This window comes from Citrus sinensis, chromosome 6, assembly GCF_022201045.2.
Source record: "Citrus sinensis cultivar Valencia sweet orange chromosome 6, DVS_A1.0, whole genome shotgun sequence".
In the NCBI taxonomy this organism is placed as follows: Eukaryota; Viridiplantae; Streptophyta; class Magnoliopsida; order Sapindales; family Rutaceae; genus Citrus; species Citrus sinensis.
Window position 1 is genome coordinate 2182179 of NC_068561.1, and position 26639 is coordinate 2208817.

A 26639-nucleotide genomic window follows, 5' to 3' on the forward strand; every position below is an offset into this window, starting at 1 on the left:
ACTCTTATTTTTATTTTCGCCTTTATATTTTCAACCCCTTAATATTATTCTATTGATAAATCGAAAAATCAAGATTTTCTTTATATTTGATCTTTTCTTTATTAAATACGAGGTGATTTATTCTAATATAAGAGAAAATATAAAGCGGTTTAATCTTAATTAAATATATTTATTAATTCATACTAAACACAAGATATTTAAAAGAAGGGTAATTTTTAAAAATCTCCGCTGAAGTTTGGGGTATTCTTACTCTGATAGAATGTTGTTGTGCAAATTTTATTGAACTCGCAAGTGCACGAATCTATTGTAGTGTAGATCAATGGTGACGAGTGTCGATCCCACGGGGAGGTGGATTTTAATTGTGTAGAATTAATTTTGAAAATGGGTGATTAGATTTGTGGTGGAAATGATTTGAAATATGCTAAAACTTAAATTAAAATAGCGAGAATAAATTCTGAAATTGGAATTGAAATGGCGAGAATAAATTGAAGAGAATTATATTGAAATGACGTACTTGGGTATCTGGATATGTATCAACATGCATCATGGGCTAAATATTCATTATTAATGCCAATTAAATCATGAGGGGGGAATCCACACCTCATGAACCACGTTCTAATCAATATGGTGCTAAGGGCTTATCGTGCCAAATAATAATAACCTTGTACTAGAGAGCCGGTGTAACCAAGGCGGTATCTAGACAAGACTATTATTATTTGTCGACGAGAAGTCAAAACATCCACAAAAATTAGAGGGGAAGAGAGAATAAATTTACTAAATTAAGCCCATGACACATGTTGAGACTTCACCTTCAACCCAAGCTTGAAAGAAAATTAGCCACTCATAATTGAACTAGGGGCAAAATGGGAATTTATTAAAATACGAAGAAAATACAAGATAGAGAAGGAATTACAGAAAATGGATCCCAAAAATGGATTCAGAGATATCAAATTAGGGGGGGGGGGCAGGCCCCCCTTTTATAGATACATTGAGTAAATTGTGGCCATCGGATTAAAAACAGTTTGGACGCTCAGGATTTCGCCACGTCATCAGTCAACAGTACGCGTGAATAGTACGCGGTTTGACCATGCGGATAAATAGTAACACAGTTTGACCCGGGTGAATAGTGATGCGGTTGGTTGAAAATAATCCTTTATAATGCATGTACCGTACGCGAGATTTTTGGTCCACTGATATGCTGCCACGTCACCATCAACAGTACATAAGAATTTTAGTCCAATAGGATCGTGACATCATCAGTCAATGCCACATCATTGGTCAATGCCACGTCATCGATCCGTCTATGTGAACAGTGCTGTGAACAGTAACGTATACAGTACCGTACATGTGAATAGTACCGTACATGTGAACAGTGCCATTTTTCCTTTTATGCTCCTCCTAAGGTTTTCGACCGTCCTGAGTTCAAAAGTGATGTCCGTTTTGCCATCTGATTTCTCGTTTATTGTGAAATGACTACGATGCCCCTAAAATACATAAAATACTTAATTAAAATAAAACACACAGAATTAAATCAAAAGAAGGTTAAATTCATAAAAGTAAAGGTGTTAGTAAAACTTGTAGTGTAAAATGATGATTTTCTCCTTTATAAATATACATTTTCTAACACTCAACAAATGTATTTACATATTTTCCGAAACCTTTGCTCGTGAGTATTTTATTTTCTATAAATTAAGCTGACGAGGGTAAGATCATAATTGAATAAGTTAATAACAAAAAAGTTTAAATAAATTTAATATTTTCACCTTGGGCTTTGAAATTGGCTTGAACTTTGTTAATATCCATAGGGCAATAAATTGAAACATGCTTTTACACTCCGTACAATGAAACATGCTTTTGCTCAACAGATATTAATACAAAATGAAACATTTTCATCTATTTCCTCTACCAAATCCGAAGCAACAAAGCTCAAACTCCATTTCATTTCTCTCTTATACTTTCATCAAGTGTTTTGCCCATAAATTAAGGACCATGATGGTGGAGCTTATGACTCCAATACGGGCGATGAACGATTCAAGGCTGTGAGGTGAGAGAGTACCGACCAATGAGTTTCATTGGTTATCGGTTAATATCCTACTTCTTCCGAGCCACGAATGAGGTATGTATGAAAGAACTTTCAGTGCAAGTTAGGTTTTTCTTGCTTTGTTGATGAGTTGAGTAAAAATATGAAAAACAGGTCTTAAAAAATTGATTGAAAATATGGCTGGTACTTCTTATTCTTTTGATCAATTAATGTTAGCTGTAGTGAATAGAGTAACCCAAATGCATGTTGACCGGTTAACCGATTCCACCGACTATACTCTTAGAGTGATTCGCTCGATACAGAGGTGCGCTTGACGTTTGTAATTAGTATTCTATAAAAGAAAATGCTCGAATCCTTCCGTGGATAGCTTTCTTGTGTTTGACATGCCTTGATTGAATTTATAAGCACTAGGAATAAATGTAATATTTATGGGCATTAGATTTTTTGTATTATTGAGATTTTGTAATTTTAGAAAATCCAAGATTATGTTCATGTTTGTTGTGATTTTCCTTAAAAGTTTTAAGATTGTACATGTATGCTATGCTACGGCTTGTTAATACAAAATTCATTTGAAAGGTTATCTTCATCAACTATGTTCTGTAGTTTTACACGGTTGCCAACCATTTTGTGTTGGGTCAATGTGTTTAATCTTTAAGATTCACATAAATGCTTTATTTTGGATGCTTATCAATTTTAATTTCATCAATAGAAAGTGTTAATAATGAAGCTGTAGGATAGGACTTGATATTAGCTTACATTGAAATGATAAAGTAATGGATCCATAATGTTAAAACAAGAAAAACAAGACAAAATGTTGTGATAGATCAACTACAATGACTTGGCGGTTGGCAATAACTTGTTATTTTTGTTATAAACAAAATCTTAGATTTGTTATACATGGTCTCTTTGCATTAAATGTCTACAAAATGTTGTTAGATTGAGCAGAAATATAAGTTGCCACTGTTGTTGAAATCAAGTATATAGTAGTATGTTTTGCAACATGACAGTGTTTGACAATTAGAACCAAATTGTTTGAATCTTCTTATGTTTGTGTTTACATTATCTTCACGAATTATATATTCACTATAAGTTGTATACTAATATGATATTTTTATTAATAAAGGGAAATTAACCCAAGCCTAAAGAGATAGTCGATAGTGAATTCGGTAGCAGCAGCTTTGGCAGCAAGAGTGTTCATTAAGTAGTAGCACCAGAGTCCAAACTAATCCCTTACGACATATTTTGAAATGATCAGATGATACCTCACATTTCTTATGTAAGCCCTAAATTGTAGAGATGTTGTATCATCTTTTACTTGGTTTTATTGAGGTTTTTGTATATTATACTTTGAAACTCACTCCAGTGACAAGGCTAGTATTGCCTTTGTTAGTATTAATCTTAGTAAACTGTTATTAGTTGCTCACATGTAAATATGGACTACTGTTGAGTTGTAAGGCTAATTGGATGACAACCACTGATGACTGACTACATTAATATCACTGTTGGAATTTGTTTATATGTACCACATGGCTGAGCTATGTTTCTACATTTAAGTGCTTGTATTTACCTATATGGATTATATCGCGGTTGAAATTCTTTTAAATACATCACATGGTTGAGGCATGTTTTTATATTTCAATGGATGTATTTGTATTTATGTCTATATGGATGTTGAGATTCTTTTATATATATCACATTCAAAGGATTAGGAAATTGTTGTTGATTGATTTATTTTATAATTATTGCATTAATCTTCTTAACTGTTTGTGTCTTGATTCTAACTTGCCAAAGTGATTTTGCTATTGAATATGGTATTATGAAGGAAATCAATATTTGGTTCACTCATTCTATACCCTTTGCCTGCCTTTGTGTTAGATTGCAAGTTATGTTGGACCATAGGATTAGAAATTGTAGTCTAAAATTTTTTATTTAGGCTTACATATGCATATTACTTAGAAAATACTATTACATTAAATATATAAAACAATAGATTTAGGGACATATTACGTAAGGGTCATAAAATGTATTTGATTAGCTTGCTGTGCTTAAGCTTTAAGCTCGCATTGACGTGCATAAGTGTTCCAACTTTGTATAATGATTGGAAAGTGGTGAGATTTGAATGATTTTTGAAGAGTTTGTAGATGCATGGTTGATATGGAGGTATGAGAGAATATTGGCAGTGATGTTTTGATTATGTTGAAGGAAGAAGAAAGCTTCAGTTATGAGAAGCAGAAGCTTTGTTGTTGTGTAGCTTGGCAATGACTAATTATATAGACAACCAACATAAATATTGGCAGCAGCAATTATAATTTCTAAATTTATTTTTTAATTTTTTATCGTAATTCAGCTAAGTTATTTTAGGAATCGATGAGGATGATTTGATAACTTTATTGTATTTATAGCCGTTGGCACCAAGCAAATATAATGCTATTAACCAACAATACACTGTTCTGAACATGAAAAACGTGATTTTCTTAAGTCAAGGGTATTTTAGTCATTATGTCAGTCAACAAACAGTCTAAGGATAGAAATAAGAACGTAAGGGGAGGTTTGTGAGAATATGTGAGTACATTCTATTAAAGTGAGAATACCCTAAACTTCAAGGGAAGTTTTTAAAAATTATTCTTCAATTAGAAGATCTTGCAAACAGTGAAGTTAAAATTGCTTTGATTCTACTCTTCTATTTTGTTTATCCAATGAGTTGTCTATTTTTGGGGTTTTCCCCATGATTTTTGTTTTGTTTATTTTTGAAATTACCAAAAAAAAAGATGCTATAGTCAGCAATGTTTGGGCTCACATGAATATGATGTTTTATGTTATGGCTATCACTATAATGCTTTGTTATCATTGTTATTATTATTTGATTTGCATAAAACAAAAAATAAAAATAAAAAAGGTGTAATTAAGAGTAATTATAAACTTTTAATTAAGAGTCGAATTATAATATTTGATCTATATCAATATATGACCATATACCAAATATCAAAATAGAGGTAAGATTTATAATATCTGGATACGATTTTATGAATTTGAAAAAAAATAGTTATGTCTATTTTTTGTTACAAATTATATTATTTTATAATAAATTTTGAAGTCGGTTGAATGTGGAAATTTATTTCATCAATTAATTTAAAAAGGTACTATATATATGACATGGTTGGTAAATGTTAATATAATGGGTGGGTATGACCAATAACTATGCATTTATTTTAATTAAAGTAATATGGATAAATTTATTAAGAATAGTTGTCAATTTGTCATCGTCACAGCCATCACATGAAGTCGTGGCACAAGAAATTTTATTTATTTATTTAATGGAAAATTAATCACACTGATTAACAAATAATTATGATGGATGTATCATGATGGACTTCATAAATAAAATAAAAGAATTCGTCATACTTTTTTAAAGATTTACAATTTATGAATACAAATGAGCCTCTAGCAACTGGTTGGGTTAGAGTTCGATTTGGGCCTTTGATCAAAACAAATAAACAATACAAAAACTCATTTTTCAGTATTATACTTATCTCCATAAGCATGCATTTAATTTTTTCAAAAATTATTTTCAAATTTTTTGTTATTATTTAGTTATTTTTAAGTAGAGTTTTTAAAAATTAAATAAGTTATTTTGTCTCTACCACTAAAAACTCATATTTTATACTTTTAGAAGTAGTGGTTGAAAGTTTTTTAAAAATATTAAAACATCTAAAATATCATTTACTTATTTAATTATTTTATTTTATTTCTTTTAAAACATAACTAAAAAAAACTTACCTATTAAAGTAATTTTGTTTAAAATTTTCAATTAAAACTCTCATGGACCACCAAATAACTAATTTTCTTTAATAAATCTCTATTTATAAAAGTTCTTTTAACAAAAACTATACTTAAATAAGTTTTCCTTAAAAAATTATACCAAACAGTGCCTTCGCACTATATAAAAAAAAAAAATATCCTAATTGTTGTAAGATTTTTATCTCAATGACTCCATCACAATAAAATTCGTGAGTGGTCTAATTGTCCTCTCATGTTCTATAGTCATGAGTTTTGTGTTGTGCCACTTATTCATTTCATTAATAATAAAAGAAAATGGTTTGAGACTTTGAGTATTTAAAAAAAAAAAGATAAAAGGGGTTGAATCTCCCACAAATTTAAAATAAAAATGCAACTAATTTTATTTGAGTAACGCAGTACTTATATTTTCTAGAAGTTTTGTGGTTGAATTATGAAATTACAAGAATTTTATTTTTTTGTTAATTTAATTTATAATTAGCGGACTAATTCATTTTTAATATATTAGATTAGTAAAATGCAATAAATTTTTAGTTGATTAAAATATATATTTATTAAATTATATGTAAACTTATAATTTAATAAATTATTAATTTATCGATTAATTAATATCTGTTTAAATTAATAAATTTTATATGATGCCCACGTTATTAATTTATAAAAATTTGATTGCACTTTGAATTCTTTGTTACCAAACTAAACTGTTAATCTTTAGACAGACAAAACTATTTTTACTGCAACGGTATGCAAGGAAGCGAAGTATCTGCGTCAGCACAGCCTTTCGGTCGCCGTTGATTTTACATACTACAACAAAGTCAGCTTTCATCATCCACCATCAAACCCACATCAACTCAGTTCACTTCCAAGTAATTGATCATTCTTCTTCATGTTATTTCTTAATTTCTATAATTATAAAAAACCTTAAACCCTTGAAGTGGTTGAATAGAGAAACAGAGGATGTCAGTGTCGTTCTCACATTTTCCAACACGATTCCCGGTTAGCTTTCTATGCATGGGATTGTCTATTTATTTCTTTATTTTTTGTTTTTAATTGAAAAAATTTTTGTTTGTGTTAAGTAATAAAAAGTATCAGCTCGGCCATGCCGTCATTTCTCACCCCGAGGCGAATCTCCTCAACTAAAAGGCACGAGAAGAGTACTGGTAAAACATCTTATGACAGCATGTGCCAACTAGAGACGAGCACCAACCAGAGAAATATACCGACCAGAGACGTATATCGACCAGATACCCATCACCCGAAGAAAGGGCACACGATCTCACGAAATCGTGACAGTTTCGCTACGCCCCGAACCGTTGGGGGAGACATGGCATCCCACGTATACCCACAATCCAATGATTGGAAACCCATGAGGGTCTGTCATCACCCGAAAAAGAGGGACGTGAATAGTATGCAGAAACGTGGGACAACGGCTATAAGAAGCCAGGAAACCGATGAAAAAAAGGGACAGAAAAATTGAGAGTAAAGGGAAAACTCTGCCAAATTAAAACCAGATTATATTCTATACAAGTCTTTGAGAACGTTACAAGAAATCACACAACCCAAATTACATAGTTTTCCCGTAAACACCTTGTGCTAACTTAAGCATCAGAGGGTTTACTAGGGATGGCAATGGGGAGGGGAGGGGAGGGGACCAATCTCCCCATACCCATCCCCGATATTTTGCATATGTCCCCGTCCCCTCCCCGTCCCCTCCTCGTCCCCGTCCCCGTCAGAATTGCTTGAGAGAATCCCTATCCCCTCCCCGAATAATAACAGGGGATCCCCGAGGGTCCCCAGTCCCCGAATAACTAATAGTCTAATACATTTTTTTATTTTTGATTTTAAATTAATTATATTAAAATAAAAAATTCAGATAAAAACAAAGTTCAAAATATATCTTACATTAATATTGATCCATTACAAAGTCACATTCAAAATATAAATTATTAAAATAATTATCTTTGTCAATGACTCAATCTTCATAATCCTACAATAAAAAGAAAAAAAATTATTTTTATATCGGCAATAAAATAAATGAAATAAATATAGATACTTAATTAATATTTTTAATAAAACTATTTACCTCATGCTCGTCCTACTCCTCCTGTTCTTCCTCGAGAAATGTGGCAAATTGAGAGATAGTATCAGATTTCAAACCTAAAACAATGAAAATGATATAAGTAACGTAACTTATAAGTGCAAATATTAATAACTGTATAATATAATTACAATGTAAAATAAACTCATACTGCTATTGTAAGCTTGTAACCAACTTTGACAGCACATTAAGGCCTCCAATGTGCTTGGATGAAGTTTGTTATGGTATGGGCTCACAACTCTACCACTGGTGCTAAAAGCTGATTCAGAAGCAACTGTTGTAATTGGAATTGCCAAAATATCTCTAGCAATTCGAGCTAATGTAGGATACCTATTAGCATTTGTCTTCCACCAACTCAAAATATTAAAATCTTCCATCCGGGGTATAACTTTCTCATCCAAATATGAATCTAATTCATCTGCAACAACTGCACAATCTCCATTGTTTACATAATCATCAAAACTGGTCATCCATTTGGTTGCTTTCTTATAAGGATCCCTTCTAGATCTAGTAGAAGAACTACTACCAGTATAATCACAACAATAAACAGTTGGTGAAAACTTCAATTAATACTCTTCAACTAATTCCCGGCAAAGGGTGACCACTTTCCCAACATACAACTATTTTGATATTTATTATTTTTAACAATATTTATAATTTTGTTATTTATTTATTAGTAATTTTAAAAATAAAAATAAAATTAAAAATTAAAATTGGAAAATGGGTAGGGGATGGAGATTCCACCTCATCCCCGTCCCTTCCCCGAATAAAACATTGGGTATAAAATTATCCCCGTACCCTCCCCGAATGGGAAAAATCCCCTAGGGTACCCATCCCCGTGGGGATTTTTGCCATCCCTAAGGTTTACGCCGGTAAAACCACCGACATCTCTGATCCATTTTGTGAACGCAAGTTTAGGAGGAGAAAAAAGGGTGATTCCTACCCCAAGGGCTCAGGCAATTGTGGAAACAGGAAGAAAGTGACGTCTTCACTACTGACCACATAAACGTTGGTGAAAAGATCTGGTCGGGTGAAGGGCGAGTAGATTTCAGCATCAAAATTTTGGCGCCATCTGTGGGGAACTGGATAAAAAGCTACCACCAAACTAGTAGTCATCAGAGGAGCACACGAACGGTCGGTTATGAATGTGTCAAGGAAGGATGCCCTAGGGGGCGATAATTAAACTGTTGAAATAATCACTCTCCGCGAGATTGTGAATAAAGCTAGAGAGAGGATGATGCAAGATCGACTGGAACGGATGGAGAAACAAATGGAGACTCTCACGACTATATTATATGAGCTGAGGGATGAGCGGAGAAGGGATTGTGAAACCACCGTCGTGAGAGATGAAGCCGTGGCAGAACCTAGCCTACGGAGGCGTAGAATCGAGGAGATCCCTCCGCCGGTAGACCAACCTTGTGGGGTTCATCCCCATAAAAGTGCGGGTCGGATCCCAAAAGAGCGCGTAGATGAAGGGAGGGACCAATCTCGCTCCGGATGAGTTCTGGAAATTGATGGCCAAGGAGCAAATATTGATGAAGGAGAGCTCAGACAGCGACTGCATAATGCCGAGCAGGAGCGAGATCAAATTGCTGCGCGCGATCCTGACCGTGCTTTAGAATTAGAGGGTGAGGTACGCAGGTTGGCGCAGGTGATGGATGAGATCCAGGGCAAGAGAAAGCCCCCGAGCTGGAGGATAATGCTGGATGAAGAATCTCCGCTATCAGCCGAGATCATGGGTACTATAATCCCAAGAGATTTCTGCTTTCCCGACCTCAAATACTCCGGGAGAAGTGACCCGCCGGTGCATATTGAGCGTTTCAACGACATGACGGGTGTGCAGGGGCTAACACCAGCTCAGAGGTGCAGGGTGTTCCCATTGACACTAGAGGGACGAGCCCGAGAATGGTACCGTAAGCTGCCACGAGGAAGTATAAGGGGATATGAGCAGATGTGCCAAGAGCTGGCTGAGCAGTTTCGAGGAGCGGTAGCCCCTGAGGACAATATAATGGAGTTGATGGGGATGAAGCAGGAGGAACACGAATCTCTTCGGGATTTTGTGAAAAGATATCATCGGGCCGTGCTCGATCTGGGAGCTTTCAATCACCTGCAGGCATTGAGGGGATTAAAAGAGGGTGTGAGGATAGGTGGATTGTGGTACAACTTGAGAAGTCCCATTGTTCAGAAATATTCGACGGGGTTGAGCAGGCGAAGAGAGACATAAAAATTGAAGAAGAAAAAACGGCAAAGATAAACAGTGAGCAGCTAGAGGAGCTGAGGCAAAAGGAAAAGAGAACCCTGGGTGGGAGCGGGTCGGGAAAGCGAGCTGGGGAATCGTCAGTGATGGGTGGAATATCAGCTCGGTCTCGACCTTATCCCATCACTCAGAGACCGCAACTGTTCCAACACAGTCGAGCTCAGCCTCAACGCCCCCCATTCTCAGAGCGGCAAAGAGAATTCCGACAGGTGGCTGCCCATCCTTATCATGACGCTCCCAGGGCACTGCATGCAGTTAACTCCAGGGCTGGTCGACCAAACTAGCAACCTACAATACCAGCCCGGGATGATATCCACCATAGCCGAGCGGTCCAACTGATTGATCGGAGCTTAGCGTATAAACAATATACCCGATTGAAAGTCTCTATGGAGGAGTTGTATGAGAGAATCGAGGGACGAGGCCTGTTGTACCCTCCTGTCCCTATAACAAAACCTGCTCACAGACGTGATAAGAGCAGATTCTGTAAATTCCACGACACTCATGGTCACACTATCAGCTAATGTCGTGACCTGAAGACTTAGGTGGAAGATTTGGTGAGGAACTGATATTTGGATGAATATGTAGATGGAGTGTCCCCTGTCATTGAACCACAATATATGCTGGGTGATGGAGTTGAGAGGAGTCTAGAGCGTGAACAGCCAACTATTCAGGTGATAGCAGGAGGGCCAACATTGGCTGGAGATTCAAACAGAGCACGGAAGAATTATGGGAGATATGCTTTGACCAGCAAAGAGGTACTTTTCAATTTGCCAACAACCAAGAGGGCGAAAGTAAGGCAAGTTCCCATTATGTAGACAGATGATGATGAAGAGGGTGTTTTATACCCTCATGAGGATGCACTGATGATTAAAGCGATGGTGGCGGGTAAAGAATTCCGGTGAATATTGGTAGATACAGGCAACTCGGTCGACATACTATTTAAGTTGGCCCTAGACGATATGGGGATTTTGGATTTGAAATTGGAGCGGACGAACACATCCTTGAAGGGATTTGGAGGAGGACGGTTGACCCCCATGGGGATCGTCGAGCTGCCGATTATCGTAGGAGCGAAACCATCTGAAAAGACAATGATGCTGGACTTTGTAGTAGTGGAAGAGAAAAGCCCCTACCAGATGATACTGAGGCGACCTTTTATGAGGGCAAGCCAATGCATTATATCCACGCATTATCTGGCATTGAAATACAGAGTAAACGGAGTCGTGGGCGTAGTAAAAGGTGACCAGAGAATGGCGAGGAGTTGTTACGTTACAGCGGCCAAGGAGACACTACAGGTTACCACTCTGGATAACCGAGGAGATTCTAAAAAGGGTCGCCAAGAGCCAGTTGAGAAACTGGAAGAGGTTTTGGTGAGCAAGAGTAGCCCTGAGCAGAGTGGTAAGGATCGGGTCAGGATTGGGCGAGGCAATAAAAGGCGAGCTGGTGAAGTGCCTACAGTCCCATGCAAATATATTTGCCTGGTCACATGAGGACATGCCAGGAATTGATCCCAGGGTAGCTTGCCACAAATTGGCAATCAAGAAAGGGGCAAGACTAGTGAGGCAAAAAATGAGGTGCTTTAACTAGGAAATGTACGAGGTCATAAATGCTGAGGTGGAAAAGCTGTTGAGAGCAGGATTTATAAAAGAAGCTAAATACCCGGAGTGGATTTCCAATGTAGTATTGGTAAAGAAGGCCAACGGGAAATGAAGAATGTGTGTGGATTTCACAGACCTTAACAAGGCATGCCCAAAGGATAGCTTTCCCTTACCTAAAATAAATCAACTGGTCGACTTAACGGTGGGTCACAGTCTGCTCAGCTTCATAGATGCCTTTCCGGGATACAACCAGATACCTATGGACGAGCAGGATGAGGAAAGTACCACCTTTATAACTAACATGGGTTTGTTTTGCTATAGGGTGATGCCCTTTGGCCTGAAAAATGCAGGGGCTACCTATCAAAGGTTGGTGAATAAGATTTTCAAGCCATTGATCGGTCAAACTATGGAGGTATACGTGGACGATATGATCACGAAGTTTAAAGAACCGAAGGATTATGTGAAGCACTTGGAAGAGACCTTTGAACTGCTAAGGAAGTACCAGATGAAGTTGAATCCGGAGAAATGTGCATTTGGAGTTAGCTCGGGCAAATATTTGGGGTTCCTGGTGAGCCACCGAGGGATCGAGGCCAACTTGAAAAAAATACGGCCAGTAACAGAAATGAAGTCCCCCCGAACAGTTAAGGAGGTGTAGAGCCTTACAGGAAAGTTGGCAGTATTGAACCGTTTCATCTCGCGGGCCATGGATAAATGTCACCCTTTCTTTCAAACCATAAAGAAAGAGAGGAAAATGAAGTGGACATCAGAATGTGAGGAGGCATTTGGGCAGCTGAAGGAATATCTTGCCCGTGCTCCACTACTATTGACTCCGAGAGAAGGTGATCACCTGTGTTTGTATTTGGCTGTCTCTAAATGGGCTACCAGCTCGGTATTGGTCACAGAGGAGGAAGGAAAGCAACGCCCCGTGTATTACACTAGCAAGACCCTGGTGGACGCATAAACTAGATATCCACTGATGGAGAAATGGGCGTTAGCTTTAATAACGACAACATGTAAGCTTAGACCATATTTCCAGGCCCACCCGATAGTAGTAATGACTGACCAACCTCTTCGGCAAATGCTCCAAAAACCAGATGCATCTGGTCGGCTAGTAAAATGGTTTGTAGAGCTGAGAGAATTCGACCTATCTTACAGACCACGAGGAGCAATCAAAGCCCAAGCCCTGACTAATTTTATGGTTGACCGTATTGAATCAGGGGAAGAAGTTCAGGAGGAGCAACCAGGTGAACAGGAGAAACCAAAGGGGGTGTGGCTGGTAATGGTTGATGGGTCACATAGTGAACAGGGGTCTGGAGCAGAAGTTGTAATACGAAGCCCAGAAGAGGCCGAGGTATCCTATGCAGTGAAATTCAAATTCCAGCTCACGAATAACCAAGCCAAATATGAAGCCTTCATCACTAGGCTCGGGCTTGCACACGCACTACGAGCAGAAAGGGCAGAAATGCGAGCAGATTCCTAGTTAGTCTGTAATCAGCTCAGTGATCAATTCCAAGCGAGGGAAGAGAAGACGAGGCTTTATTTGAAGAAGGCAAAGCAGATGGTTGGGCTTTTCCAAGAAGTAGAAATAAAGCAGATATCCCGGAATGAGAACTACCGAGCAGATATGTTGGCCAGAATGGCCGCAATTGCGGATCCAAAGTTACCCAAGTCGGTTCCATTGGAAGTGAGGACCTTGCCAAGCATAGTAGAGGAGGTAGAAGTAATGCGGGTGAGCACCGAAAAATCCTGGATGGACCCGATTCTCTCATACATCTGTGATGGCATCTTACCAGAGGACAGGAAGCAAGCAAGGAAGTTGAAATATCGGGCAGCAAGGTATACACTACTCGATGGGGTACTCTACCGCCGAGGATTCACCTTGCCCCTTTTGAGATGTTTGGATGACGAGGAAGCATATTATGTGTTGAGGGAGATTTATGAAGGAATATGCAGCAACCATGCACCAGGATGTGAAGGGGATGGCAAAAAACTGTAAAGTCTGCCAAAGCTTATCGGAGGTTCCTGCTTAGCCCCCAGAAAAGCTAACCGGTATGTCATCCCCATGGCCTTTTGTCCAGTGGGGAATTGACCTGATTGGCCCATTACCGAAAGGCCGAGGAGCCGCAACACATGCGATTGTGGCTATAGATTACTTTACTAAATAGGTAGAAGTGGGAGTCCTCAGTCAAATCACAGAGAGAAAGACAACGGATTTCATCTGAAAGAATATCAACTGCAGATACGGGATCTCCTATGCCATCATAACAGACAATGGGAGGCAGTTTGACAACCACAACTTTAGAGAATTTTGCCAAAACTTGGGTGTGGATTTGAAGTTTTGTACCCCGGCACATCCCCAGGCAAACATGCAAGTGGAAGCAGCCAACAAGGTAATAAAGAAACTCTTGAAAATCAGGCTGGGAGAGAAGAAGGGAGCTTGGGTCGACGAGCTTCCAGGAGTGTTATAGGCCTACCGAACAACCCACAAAACTGCCACAGGAGAAACCCCGTTTGCCTTAGCTTTCGGCCATGAGGCAGTAATCCTAGCAGAAATCGGGGTGGGAACACATCGGACAGAGTATTTCAACGAGGAATAAAATGGCGAGCAGATCTGCATGAGCCTAGACCTACTGGAGGAAAAAAGAGAAGGGGCCTCGCAGAGAGTGGCCAAATGCAAAGGATCATGCGCTACTACAACAAAAATGTACGCATGAGACAGTTCCGAGCAGGAGATTGGATACTTAGAAAAGTGAACCAAAACACAAGAGATCCTAATCATGGCGTTCTTGGCCCGAAATGGGAGGGCCCGTACAGAGTGGTACGAACAACTGGCCCAGGAGCTTACAAGCTGACTTACCCAGATGGACGAGATGTGAAGAGATCGTGGAACGCTAAGCACTTGAAGAAATACTTCTAGTAAGCAAAGTATTTTACCAAGTTTTTATTTCGATAAGTTATTTTTGTTAAATGCATGATGAATTGTGGCACATGCATATATTTCACCTTTTGTAATCCATGCAAAGTTCAATAAAGATGAATTCACTATAAATTCCCTCGCTAGACAAATTTTACTAAGGCAAACAAGTGCCTATTCTTGCTCGGTCGCCTAAAGGACCAGCAGGCAAGTTTTACAAATTTCGTTAAGGTAAGCAAGTGCCAATTCCTACTCGGCCGCCTAAAGGGCCAGCAGACAGGTTTTACAAATTTTGTTAAGGCAAGCAAGTGTCAATTCCTGCTCGGTGGCCTAAAGGGGCAGCAGGCAGGTTTTACAAATTTCGTTAAGGCAAGCAACTGCCAATTCCTGCTCAGTCGCCTAAAGGACCAGCAGGCAATTTTACAAATTTTGTTAAGGCAAGCAAGTGCCAATTCCTGCTCAGTCGCCCAAAGGACCAACAGGCAAGTTTTACAAATTTTGTTAAGGCAAGCAAGTGCCTATTCCTGCTCGGTCATCTAAAGGACCAGCAGGAAAGTTTACAAATCTTGTTAAGGCAAGCAAGTGCTTATTCCTGCTTGGTCTTCTAAAGGACCAGCAGGCAAGTTCTACAAATTTCACTAAGGTAAACAAGTGCCTATTCTTGCTCGGCCGACTAAAGGACCAGCAGGCAAAGTCAATTAAATTTGTTAAGGCAAGTAAGTGCTTTATCTTGCTCGGTCGGTGAAGGACTAATAGGCAAATTTCCACGAAACCATTAAGGCAAGGGATCGCCTATTTTTCCTCGGTCACTCAAAGACAATCAGACATATTTTTAAGGTAATTTGCAAAAATAATCCATAAGCAAAACCATGGCAAGAAAGCAACTAGAAAGCGTAAAAAATTTATAAGCATTTAAGCATTTGTAAACAAATGAAAGTTTAGAATTTACATAAAAAATAAGCCTAAGGATTATGAGGTTCAGCAGCCTTGGTGGGAGAAGGATCAGCAATCTCAGAAAGAGGAGGACCAACAACTTCTGGGGGAGCAAGCGCTGACCCATGACCTGCTTCCAGAGCATGATCCCCTGCTTCCTCCTCCTGTACCCCACCTGAAAAAGCCTCCACCTGATCCTGGTCCTCCTGCTCCTTATCCCCCTGATCTGACTCGGCCATATATTTCTGCACTCCAGCCTCCAGCTTGCTCATGTTAAGCTCTGGATATTCTTCCTTAAGTACAAACATGATGCACTTGTAGCAAAAGGTAAGCCCAAAGTTATACTCTGCATCCAGCCGATCGTCCACCTCAGCAGATTTACCTTTCAGCTCGGTCACCTGCTCATTCAAAGACTTGATCTGGTCCTTAAGGGCCGTCTTCAAAGTATCTCGCTCACTTTAAGTAGCCTGGAGATCAGACTTCAAGTCACCCAACTCGCCCTCAAGCTTGGTGGAGTTGGACTCAGCAATGGCCACTTTCTCCTCCAGGTCCAGGATCTGCTTGTGCAGATCAAGCAGCTTCTCTTTCGAGCGGTCAGCAAACTCAGCTTTTTTCTTCAAGTTCTGGTTGTTAGCTTGAAGCCTTTTCTTATGGCGTGTGAACCTGTTCTTGTAGCAAGAAACCAGAGTAGCCAGCTTAAAAGAGACCCTTTGAGCGGAACCAGCCAACTCGCTGAGGTTCATGCTCTCAATATCCTTGACCATTTTTTGTCCCACCGACTTGCCATAGTCCCTCTGGTACGAGGTCAGATAGTCACCCTGGTCCCGAGGCGGAAGAGGAGAGAATCAGTCTCCAGATTGAATGCTGACCTTAGGACTCTTGTCACTAACTTTCTCCCCGCCATTCTTCCGAGGTGGAGGAAGGGGCAGAGTAGGAGCAGAAGCCTTGGAGGAACCAAAATTGATTTTCTTCAAAGGAGGGGGGGATTGCTGGAGCCATCGGAACCCCGAGCACGTTTCTTTGTCATAGCACTGAGGATCTTGTTACCTATCCCGGCAGCTACGTCCACTAAGCGTGACCCAACAAGATTGGTTGACGACAAGAGATCTTGACAAGTAGACGCATTCACCACGACCCTGAAAGAATAAACAAGGTTAAGGAACCCAATAAGTAACGATCAGAGAAGTGAAATATGCAAAAAAAATAAACGACCTAGGGTGACAAAACTCGTTGGAAGGTGAATATTACCACCAAGCGAATGGATTGCTGGACACCAATTTCCCTAGCAAAAAAGAATTTTTTCTTCCAGTTTTTACATAAGGAAGGAAAGCTGGTGATAGGCTTCCTCTTTGCAGAGCTTGACATGAAATAGTACCATCTTGCTTCCTTTGGGCTGCTTCTCAGCTGATACAAATGCTTTACTTCCACAAGGGAAGGCTCCCCAAGTCCACACCTTTCCCATAGCACATATAAAGTTGAAAGAACCCTCCACCCGTTCGGGTGAAGCTGATCTGGAGCCATGTGGATACCACCAATATCCTGGCAAAATAAGGTTGAAGGGGCAGCCGAGCTCCTAACTTGAAACTCTCCAATGCATCGTTACATACCCCCTTGGAGGTCGACTGGGGACGTCACCTTTCCCAAGAATTACAAGGAGAGCCTCCTCAGGGATATTGTAAAGATTTTTAAGCTTAAGTAGGTCAATGTGGGTAGTGGCACAGGTAATATAGTCAATGGGGTAAGCATCTGCCTCCATCCTATGACCAAGGTTTCTCTTCTTAGAGGGTCTGCTCAGCTCGGAACTGCTCTCCTCACCGTCACCCACTTCCTCAGGGACCCTAGCCCCCCAGAACTGTGATTCTCACCAGAGCCCGACGCTGGCCCACCACGATTTCCCACTGGTTCTAAATCAGGGGAAGGCAAAGTGGTCATAGGGTGAGGGTATTCAAGGGTATCCCTATGATGGGAGGGACCTACACTGCGAGAAGAACATAGGGGATCATTGGATCCAAACAGGTTGGGGTATGAATCCTCTACCTCTTCGTCACTCTCATCTACAATTATTTTTCCCTTTCGGTTTGACATATCGAAATCTTAAAAGGGAAAGCACAGCAAATCCAAGTATATGGGTACAAAAAAGGGACAATACAGAACCCAAGCAACAACAATTAGAGAAGAAGTTAAAGGTGATACCTGGAATAGACTGGCACTGGTAGCGTTGCCGTGACGGAGAAAGGACCCAGCAAATAGAGGTTTCCGACGCGGAAAGTGTGATTAAAGTCCAAAGAGGGAGTTGGCTTACGGCAGAATGGCAGATAGGGAAACGCAATGACAATTTCAATTTAGGGATTTAAAACGAAAGGGGGAAATTGAGGCGTTTAAGTTGCACGGATGCCAGCTCAATCACCATATATCGAGGACAGATAAGCCGTCGTTTCAAATTTCAAATACGAAAGGGCAAGAAGCGACACGTCACTGGCCGTGTGAAAAGCCACGACAAGATGTTAGCCCAGCTATATATTGGACACGCTCACGAAGGCCCATACTCAGACCAAAATCTCCTTAAATAAAAGACGGAACCTCAGATCCATCACAATAACATGAAGACCAGAGAGATATTTCCCGGGGTCGGTAGGATCCGATTCTCAGTTTCTAATCTCAACTCGTTTCACTCGCAAGACCAGAAACTGGGGGACTGGTGTTAAGTAATAAAAAGTACCAGCTCGGCCATGCCTTTATTTCTCACCCCGAGGCGAATCTTCTTAGCTGAATGGCACGAGAAGAGTCCTGGTAAAACATCTTATGCCAGTATGTGCCAACTAGAGGCGAGCACCAACCAGAGAAATATACCGACCAGAGACATATACTGACCAGATACCCATCACCCGAAGAAAGGGCACACGATCTCACGAAATCGCGACAGTTTCGCTATGCCCCGAACCGTTGGGGGAGACATGGCATCCCACGTTTACCCACAATCCAATGATTGGAAACCCATGAGGGTCTGCCATCACCCGAAAAAGGGGGACGTGAATAGTACGCAGAAACGTGGGACAACGGCTATAAGAAGCCAGGAAACCGATAAAAAAGGGGACATAAAAATTGAGAGTAAAGGGAAAATTCTACCAAATTAAAACCAAATTATATTCTATACAAGTCTTTGAGCACGTTACAAGAAATCACACAACCTAAATTACATAGTTTTCCTGTAAACACCTTGTGCTAACTTAAGAATCGGAGGGTTTACGCTAGTAAAATCACTGGCGTCTCTGATCCATTTTTGTGAACGCAAGTTTAGGCAGGCCCTGTTTTGAAAAGTATTTGAGCTTCGGACAATTATCGAGATCTAGAAATTCCAATGAAGTGAGGTTTTCACCAATTGAGGACAGGCGTTCCAGACTTGGCATATCTGAAATCCTCAGTTGGATTAGAGAGGCAGGAAACCGTGGAGATGACACCAGGTCTGGGCATCCTCTTCTAATTCGTAATTCCCTGAGAGAGGCGAATCTGTGCAATCCCCACTCGAGCAATCGCTTTGATATCTTCAGATCATCAACCTCAAGAGATTGGAGGTTGGTGGGAAAACCATCCTCTGGGAATGATACCACGCTAGGGCACCATCGTATTTGTAAATTTAGAAGAGAGGTGAGATTGTGCATGCAGTTGGGTAAGGCCTTCAGATTCTCACAATCCCATATCGTAAGCTCCGTCAGTTTCGTAGAAGGCAATCCTCCTTCTGGAAATGACTCAAGATTTGGATATTCATGTTAAGTAAATAAGAGCACCAGCTCAGCCATGCCAGCACCAGCTCAGCCATGCCATCATCCTCACCCCGGGTTGGATCACCTCAGCCGAGTGGTACGAGCAGAACACTGATAATGAGCCTTTCACAAACATGGGCCGACCAAAGACGAGTACCAGCCAGAGGAATATACCGACTAGAGACATATGCCGAGCAGATATCCCTTCCCCAAAGAGCGGGAACACGATCTCACAAAATCACGACAGTTGCGCTTTTCCCAGAAACGTTGAGGGGGACACGGTGTCCCACGTTTGCCCACAATGTAGCAGTTAGAGTCCCATGAGGGGCTGCCACTACCCGAGAAAGGGGGGATGAAGGGTGAATAGAAACGTGGGACAGCGGCTATAAAAGAGGAAGAAATCAATGAAGAAAGGGATGAAAAAACGGAGAGAGAAGGGAAAACTCTGCCAAATTAAAACTAGACTGTTTTTCTACCTAAAAGGAGAGTAAATCGTAAGCCATTCCGAAATCTAAATTGAACCGTTTTCCCGTAAACACCTTGTGCTAACTTAGGCATCGGAGGGTTTACGCCGGTAAAACCACCGGCATCTCTGATCCATTTCTTTGTGAACGCAGGCTTAGCAAGATAAAAATGGGTGATTTCAACCCAGTGACGTAAGCGATCGTTAAGGCAAGAAAAGAGTGACATCATTCCATTAAACATATAAGCGTTGGTGGAAAAATCTGGTCGGGTAAAGGGCGAGCAGATTTCAGCATCAACATTTTGGCGCCGTCTGTGGGGAGCTGGATAAAAAGCTACCACCAAACTAATAGTCATCAGAGGAAGCACACAAATAATTAGTTATGGATGTTTCAAGGAAGGGTGCCTTAGGGGAGGACAATGAAACTATTGAGACAATCACTCTCCAGGAGATTGCGAATGAAGCTCGAGAAATGATGATGCAAGATCGGCTGGAGCGGATGGAGAAGCAAATGGAGACTCTTACGGCCATATTGCATGAGCGGAGGGATGAACGGAGAAGGGACTATGAAACCTTCGTGGGGAGAGATGAAGTTGACGCAGAACCCAGCCTCCGGAGGCGTAGAGTCGAGGAAATCTCTCCACCGGTAGACCAACCACATGGGGTGCATTCCCATAGAAATACTGGTAAGGTTCCAGGGGAGCGCATGGATGAAGGGAGAGACCAACCTCGCTCCGGACGAGTACTGGAAATTGGTGGCCGAGGAGCCAATGTTGATGAAGGAGAGCTCAGACAGTGACCGCAGAATGCTGAGCAGGAGCGAGATCAGATAGCTGCACGCGATCCTGACTGTGCTGTAGAATTGGAGGGTGAGGTGTGCAGATTGGTGCAGGTGATGGAGGAGATTCAGGGCAAGAGAAAGCCCCCGAGTTGGAGGATAATGCTAGATGAAGAGTCTCCGTTATCAGCCGAGATCATGGTACTGTAATCCCAAGAGATTTCCGCTTCCCCGACCTCAAATACTCCTGGCAAAATGACCCACTGGTGCATATTGAACGCTTCAACGACATGACAGGTGTGCAGGGGCTAACATTAGCTTAGAGGTGCAGGGTATTCCCATTGACATTAGAGGGACGAGCCCGAGAGTGGTACCGCAAGCTGCCACGAGGAAGTATAAAAGGATACGAGCAGATGTGCCAAGAGTTGGTCGAGCAGTTTCGAGGAGCAGTAGCCCCAAAGGACGATATGATGGAGCTGATAGGGATAAAACAGGAGGAACATGAATCCTTTCGGGAATTTGTAAAATGATACCACCGGGCAGTGCTTGATCTGGGAGCTTTCAATCACCCGCAGGCATTGAGGGGATTAAAAGAGGGCGTGAGGATAAGCCGACTGTGGTACAACTTGAGAAGCCCCCTAGTGCAGAATTATTCGGCGGGGTATGAGCAGGCGAAGAGTGATATAGAAATAGAATAGGAGAAATCGGCGAGGATAAAAAGTGAACAGTTGGAGGAGCTGAGACGAAAAGAAAGGAGAACCCCGAACGGGAGCGGGTCGGGAAAGCGAGTTGGGGAATCCTCAATAATGGGCGGGATATCAGCTCGGTCCCGCCCTTACCCCATAGCTCAGAGACCACAACAGTTCCAACACAGCCGGGCTCAGCCTCCACGCCCCCTACTCTCGGAGCGTCAACGAGAATTCCGGCAGTTGGCTGCCCACCCTTATCACAACGCTCCCAGGGCACTACATGTAGTCAACTCCAGAGCTGGACGACCCAGTCAGCTACCATCAATGCCAGCTCGGGACGATACCCAGGATAGCCGAGCAGTCCAACTGCTTGACCAGAGCTCGACGTATAGATAATACACCCCATTAAAAGTCTCTATGGAGGAGTTATATGAGAGGATCGAAGGGCGAAGCCTGCTATACCCTCCTGCCCCCGTAATAAAACCTGCTCACAAATAAGAGCAGATTCTGCAAATTCCATGATACTCATGGTCACACAATAAACCAGTGTCGTGACCTAAAAACTCAGGTGGAGGATTTGGTGAGGAACCAATACTTGGATGAATATGTAGATGGAATTTCACCCATCATCGAATCACAGTATACGCGGGATGAGGGAGTTGAGAAAAGCCTAGATCGTGAACAGCCCACTATCCGTGTGATAGCAGGAGGGCCGACATTGGCTGGGGATTCGAATAGGGCACGGAAGAATTATGGGAGGTATGCCATGACCAGCAAAGAGGTGCTTTTCAATTTGCCAGCAGCCAAGAGGGCAAAAATGAGGTAAGTTCCCATTATGTGGACATAGGACGACGAAGAGGGTGTTTTATACCCTCATGAGGATGCACTGGTGATTAAGGCAATGGTGGCCGGTACAGAATTGCAGCGAATACTGATAGACACGGGTAGCTTAGTTAACATACTGTTCAAGTCGGCTCTAGATGATATGGGAATTTCATACTTAAAACTGGAACGGACAAATACATCCTTGAAGGGATTTGGAGGAGGACGGTTAACCCCTATGGGGATCATCGAACTTCCAATTACGGTGGGATCAAAGCCGTTTGAAAGAACAATGATGCTGGACTTTGTTGTGGTAGAAGAAAGAAGCCCTTACCAGATGATACTGGGATGACCTTTCATGAGGGTAAGCCAATGCGTTGTATCCACACATTACCTGGCACTGAAGTACAGAGTAAATGGAGTTGTTGGCGTAGTAAAAGGCGACCAGAGAATGGCGAGGAGCTGTTACGCTACAGCAGCCAAGGAGACACTATAGGTTACCTCTCTAGATAACCGAGGAGATTCTAAAAACGGTCGCCAGGAACCTGTTGAGAAGCTGGAGGAGGTTGTTGTAAGCAAGAATAACCTGAGCAGAGTGGTTAAGGTCAGGTCAGAATTGGGCGAAGCAATAAAAGGCGAGCTGGTGAAATGCCTACAGTCCCATGCAGATATATTTGCCTGGTCTCATGAAGACATGCCAGGTATTGATCGTGGGGTAGCTTGCCACAAGCTGGCAATCATGAAAGGGGTAAGGCCGGTGAGGCAGAAAAGGAGGTGCTTTAACCAAGAAAGGTACGAGGCCATAAATGCCGAGGTGGATAAGCTGTTGAAAGCGGGATTTATAAGGGAGGCTAAGTACCCGGAGTGGATTTCCAATGTAGTGCTGGTAAAGAAGGCCAACGGGAAATGGAGAATATGTGTGGATTTCACAGACCTTAATAAGGCGTGCCCGAAAGACAGTTTTCCCTTACCAAAAATAGATCAATTGGTGGATTCAACGGCGGGTCATAGTCTGCTCAGCTTCATGGATGCCTTTTCAGGATACAACCAAATACCCATGAACGAGCAGGACGAGGAGAGCACTACCTTTATAACTAACATATGTTTGTTTTATTACAGGGTAATGTCTTTTGGCCTGAAAAATGCAGGAGCTACCTATCAAAGGTTAGTGAATAAAATCTTCAAGCCATTGATTGGTCATACTATGGAGGTATACGTGGATGATATGATCACAAAGTCTAAAGACCCGAAGGATCATGTGAAGCACTTGAAAGAGACCTTTGAATTGCTGAGGAAGTATGAAATGAAGCTGAACCCGGAGAAATGTGCATTTGGAGTTAGCTCGGGTAAATTTTTGGGATTCCTGGTGAGCCACCGAGGGATCGAGGCCAACCCGAAAAAAATACGGACAGTAACGGAAATGAAGTCCCCCCGAACAGTTAAGGAGGTGCAGAGCCTTACAGGGAAATTAACAGCACTGAACCGGTTCATCTCGCGGGCCACAGATAAATGCCACCCTTTCTTCCAAACCATAAAGAAAATGAGGAAGATGAAATAGACGTCAGAATGTGAAAAAGCGTTTGGGCAGCTGAAGGAATATCTGGCCCACGCCCCGTTGTTATTGACTCCAAGGGAGGGAGACCAGTTGTATTTATACTTAGCAATCTCTAAATGGGCAACCAGCTCGGTGTTAGTCAGAGAAGATAAAGGAAAGCAACACCCAGTATACTACACTAGCAAGGCCCTGGTAGACGCAGAAACCAGATATCCACTAATGGAGAAATGGGCACTAGCTCTAATAACGGCAGCACGCAAGCTCAGACCATATTTTCAGGCCCACCCGATAGTTGTGATGACTGACCAACCCTTTCGACAAACACTCCAAAAACCATATGCATCTGGTCGGTTAGTAAAGTGGTTCGTGGAGCTGAGCGAGTTCGACCTATCCTATAAACCCCGAGGAGCAATCAAGGCCCAAGCCCTGGCTGATTTTATGGTTGACCGTGTTGAACCAGGGGAATAAGTCCAGGAGGAGCAACCAGTGGAACAGGAGAATCCAAAGGGGGTGTGTCTGGTAATGGTTAATGGGGTCACGTAGTGAACAAGGATCCGGAGCAGGAGTTGTAATACGGAGCCCAGAAAGGGTCGAGGGATCTTATGTAGTAAAATTTGAGTTCCAGCTTATGAATAACCAAGTTGAATATGAGGCCTTCATTACTGGGCTCGGGCTTGCACACGCACTACGACCTGAGAAAGTAGAAATCCGAGCAGATTCCCAGCTAGTCTGTAATCAGCTCTGCGACCAATTCCAATTAAAGGAAGAGAAGTTGGGGCTTTATTTGAAGAAGGCGAAGCAAATGGTTGAGCTCTTCCGAGAGGTAGAAATAAGGCAGATATCCTGGAATGAAAATTACTGAGTAGATATGTTGGCCAGAATGGCCGCAATTGCAGATCCAAAATTACCCAAATCAGTTCCACTAGAAGTGAGAACCTCGCCAAGCATAGGGGAAGAAGCAGAAGTAATGCGAGTGAGCACCGAAGAATCCTGGATAGACCCTATTCTCTCATATATCCAAGAAGGCATCTTACCGGAGGATAAGAAGCAAGCAAGGAAGTTGAAATGTCGGGCAGCAAGGTATACGCTACTCGATGGGATACTCTACCGCTGAGGATTCACCTTGCCCCTTTTAAGATGTTTGGATGACGAGGAAGCAGATTATGTGCTGAGGGAAATTCATGAAGGAATTTATGGCAACCATTCGGGGGCGAAAACTTTGGCTTTCAAAGCACTCCGGCAAGGATACTTTTAGCCGACCATGCACCAGGATGCAAAGGGAATGGCAAAAAACTGTAAGGTTTGCCAGAACTTTTCAGAGGTTCCTGCTCAGCCCCCAGAAAGGCTAACCACCATGTCATCCCCATGGCCTTTTGCTCAGTGGGGAATTGACCTGATTGGCCCGTTACCTGAAGGCCGAGGAGCAGCAACGCATGCAATTATAGCTATAGATTACTTCACCAAATGGGTAGAAGTGGGAGTCCTTAGTCAAATCACGGAGAAAAAGACAACAGATTTTATTTGGAAGAATATCATCTGCAGATATGGGATCCCCTATGCCATCATTACAGACAATGGTAGGCAGTTTGACAACAACAACTTCAGAGAATTTTGCCAAAACTTGGGGGTGGACGTGAAATTCTGCACCCCAGCACACCCCTAAGCAAACGGACAGGTGGAAGCAGCTAACAAAGTAAAAAAGAAACTCCTGAAAACCAGGTTGGGAGAGAAGAAGGGAGCTTGGGTCAACAAGCTACCAAGAATGTTATGGGCTTACCGGACAACCCACAAAACTACCACGGGGGAAACCTGGTTTGCTTTAGCTTTTGGTCATGAGGCGATAATCCCAGCAGAAATTGGAGTGGGGACACATCGAACAGAATACTTCAACGAAGAGCAAAACGACGAGCAGATCTGCTTGAACCTGGACCTATTGGAGAAGAAAAGGGAAGGGGCCTCGCAGAGAGTGACCTAATATCAGTAAAGAATCATGCGTTATTACAACAAGAACGTACGCGTGAGGCAGTTCCGAGCAGAAGATTGGGTGCTTAGGAAGGTGAACTAAAACACTAGGGATCCTAACCATGGCGCTCTTGGCCCGAAATGGGAAGGTCTTTACAGGGTAATACGAGCGACTGGACCAGGAGCTTACAAGCTGGCTTACCCAGATGGACGAGATGTGAAGAAGTCATGCAACGCTGAACACTTGAAGAAGTACTTCCAGTAAGCAAAGTGCTTTACCAAGTATTTATTTCGATAAGTTATTTCTGTTAAATGCATGATGACTTGTGGCACATGCATATATTTCACATTTCTGTAACCCATGCATGTTTCAATAAAGATGAATTCAACATAAAATTCCCCTGCTAGTAGAATCCATTGAATTTTACTAAGGCAAGCAAGTGCTTATTCCTGCTCGGTCGCCTAAGGACCAGTAGGCATTTTCACGAAATTTTACTAAGGCAAGCAAGTGCCTATTCCTGCTCGGTCCCCTAAGGACCAGCAGGCATTTTCACGAAATTTTACTAAGGCAAGCAAGTGCCTATTCCTGCTTGGTCCCCTAAGGACTAGCAGGCATTTTCACGAAATTTTACTAAGGCAAGCAAGTGCCTATTCCTGCTCGGTCGCCTAAGGACCAGCAGGCATTTTCACGAAATTTTACTGAGGCAAGCAAGTGCCTATTCCTGCTCGGTCGCCTAAGGACCAGCAGGCATTTTCACGAAATTTTACTGAGGCAAGCAAGTGCCTATTCCTGCTCGGTCGCCTAAGGACCAGCAGGCAATTTCACGAAATTTTACTAAGGCAAGCAAGTGCCTATTCCTGCTCGGTCTCTTAAGGACCAGCAGGTAATTTCACGAAATTCTACAAAGGCAAGTAAATGCCTAATCCTGCTCTGTCACCTAAAAGACCAGCAGACAAATCTACAAATTTGGCTATG

General features: G+C 41.8%; 1 long non-coding RNA gene across 1 annotated transcript; it reads left to right on the forward strand.

The window, feature by feature from the left end:
- The first annotated feature begins 1809 nt into the window (after window positions 1-1809).
- Window positions 1810-3613, forward strand: LOC107177293 (uncharacterized). Its single transcript, XR_001508420.3, has 2 exons — window positions 1810-2116; window positions 3165-3613. It is a non-coding gene; the product is annotated as an uncharacterized LOC107177293 (long non-coding RNA).
- Window positions 3614-26639: the final 23026 nt, after the last annotated feature.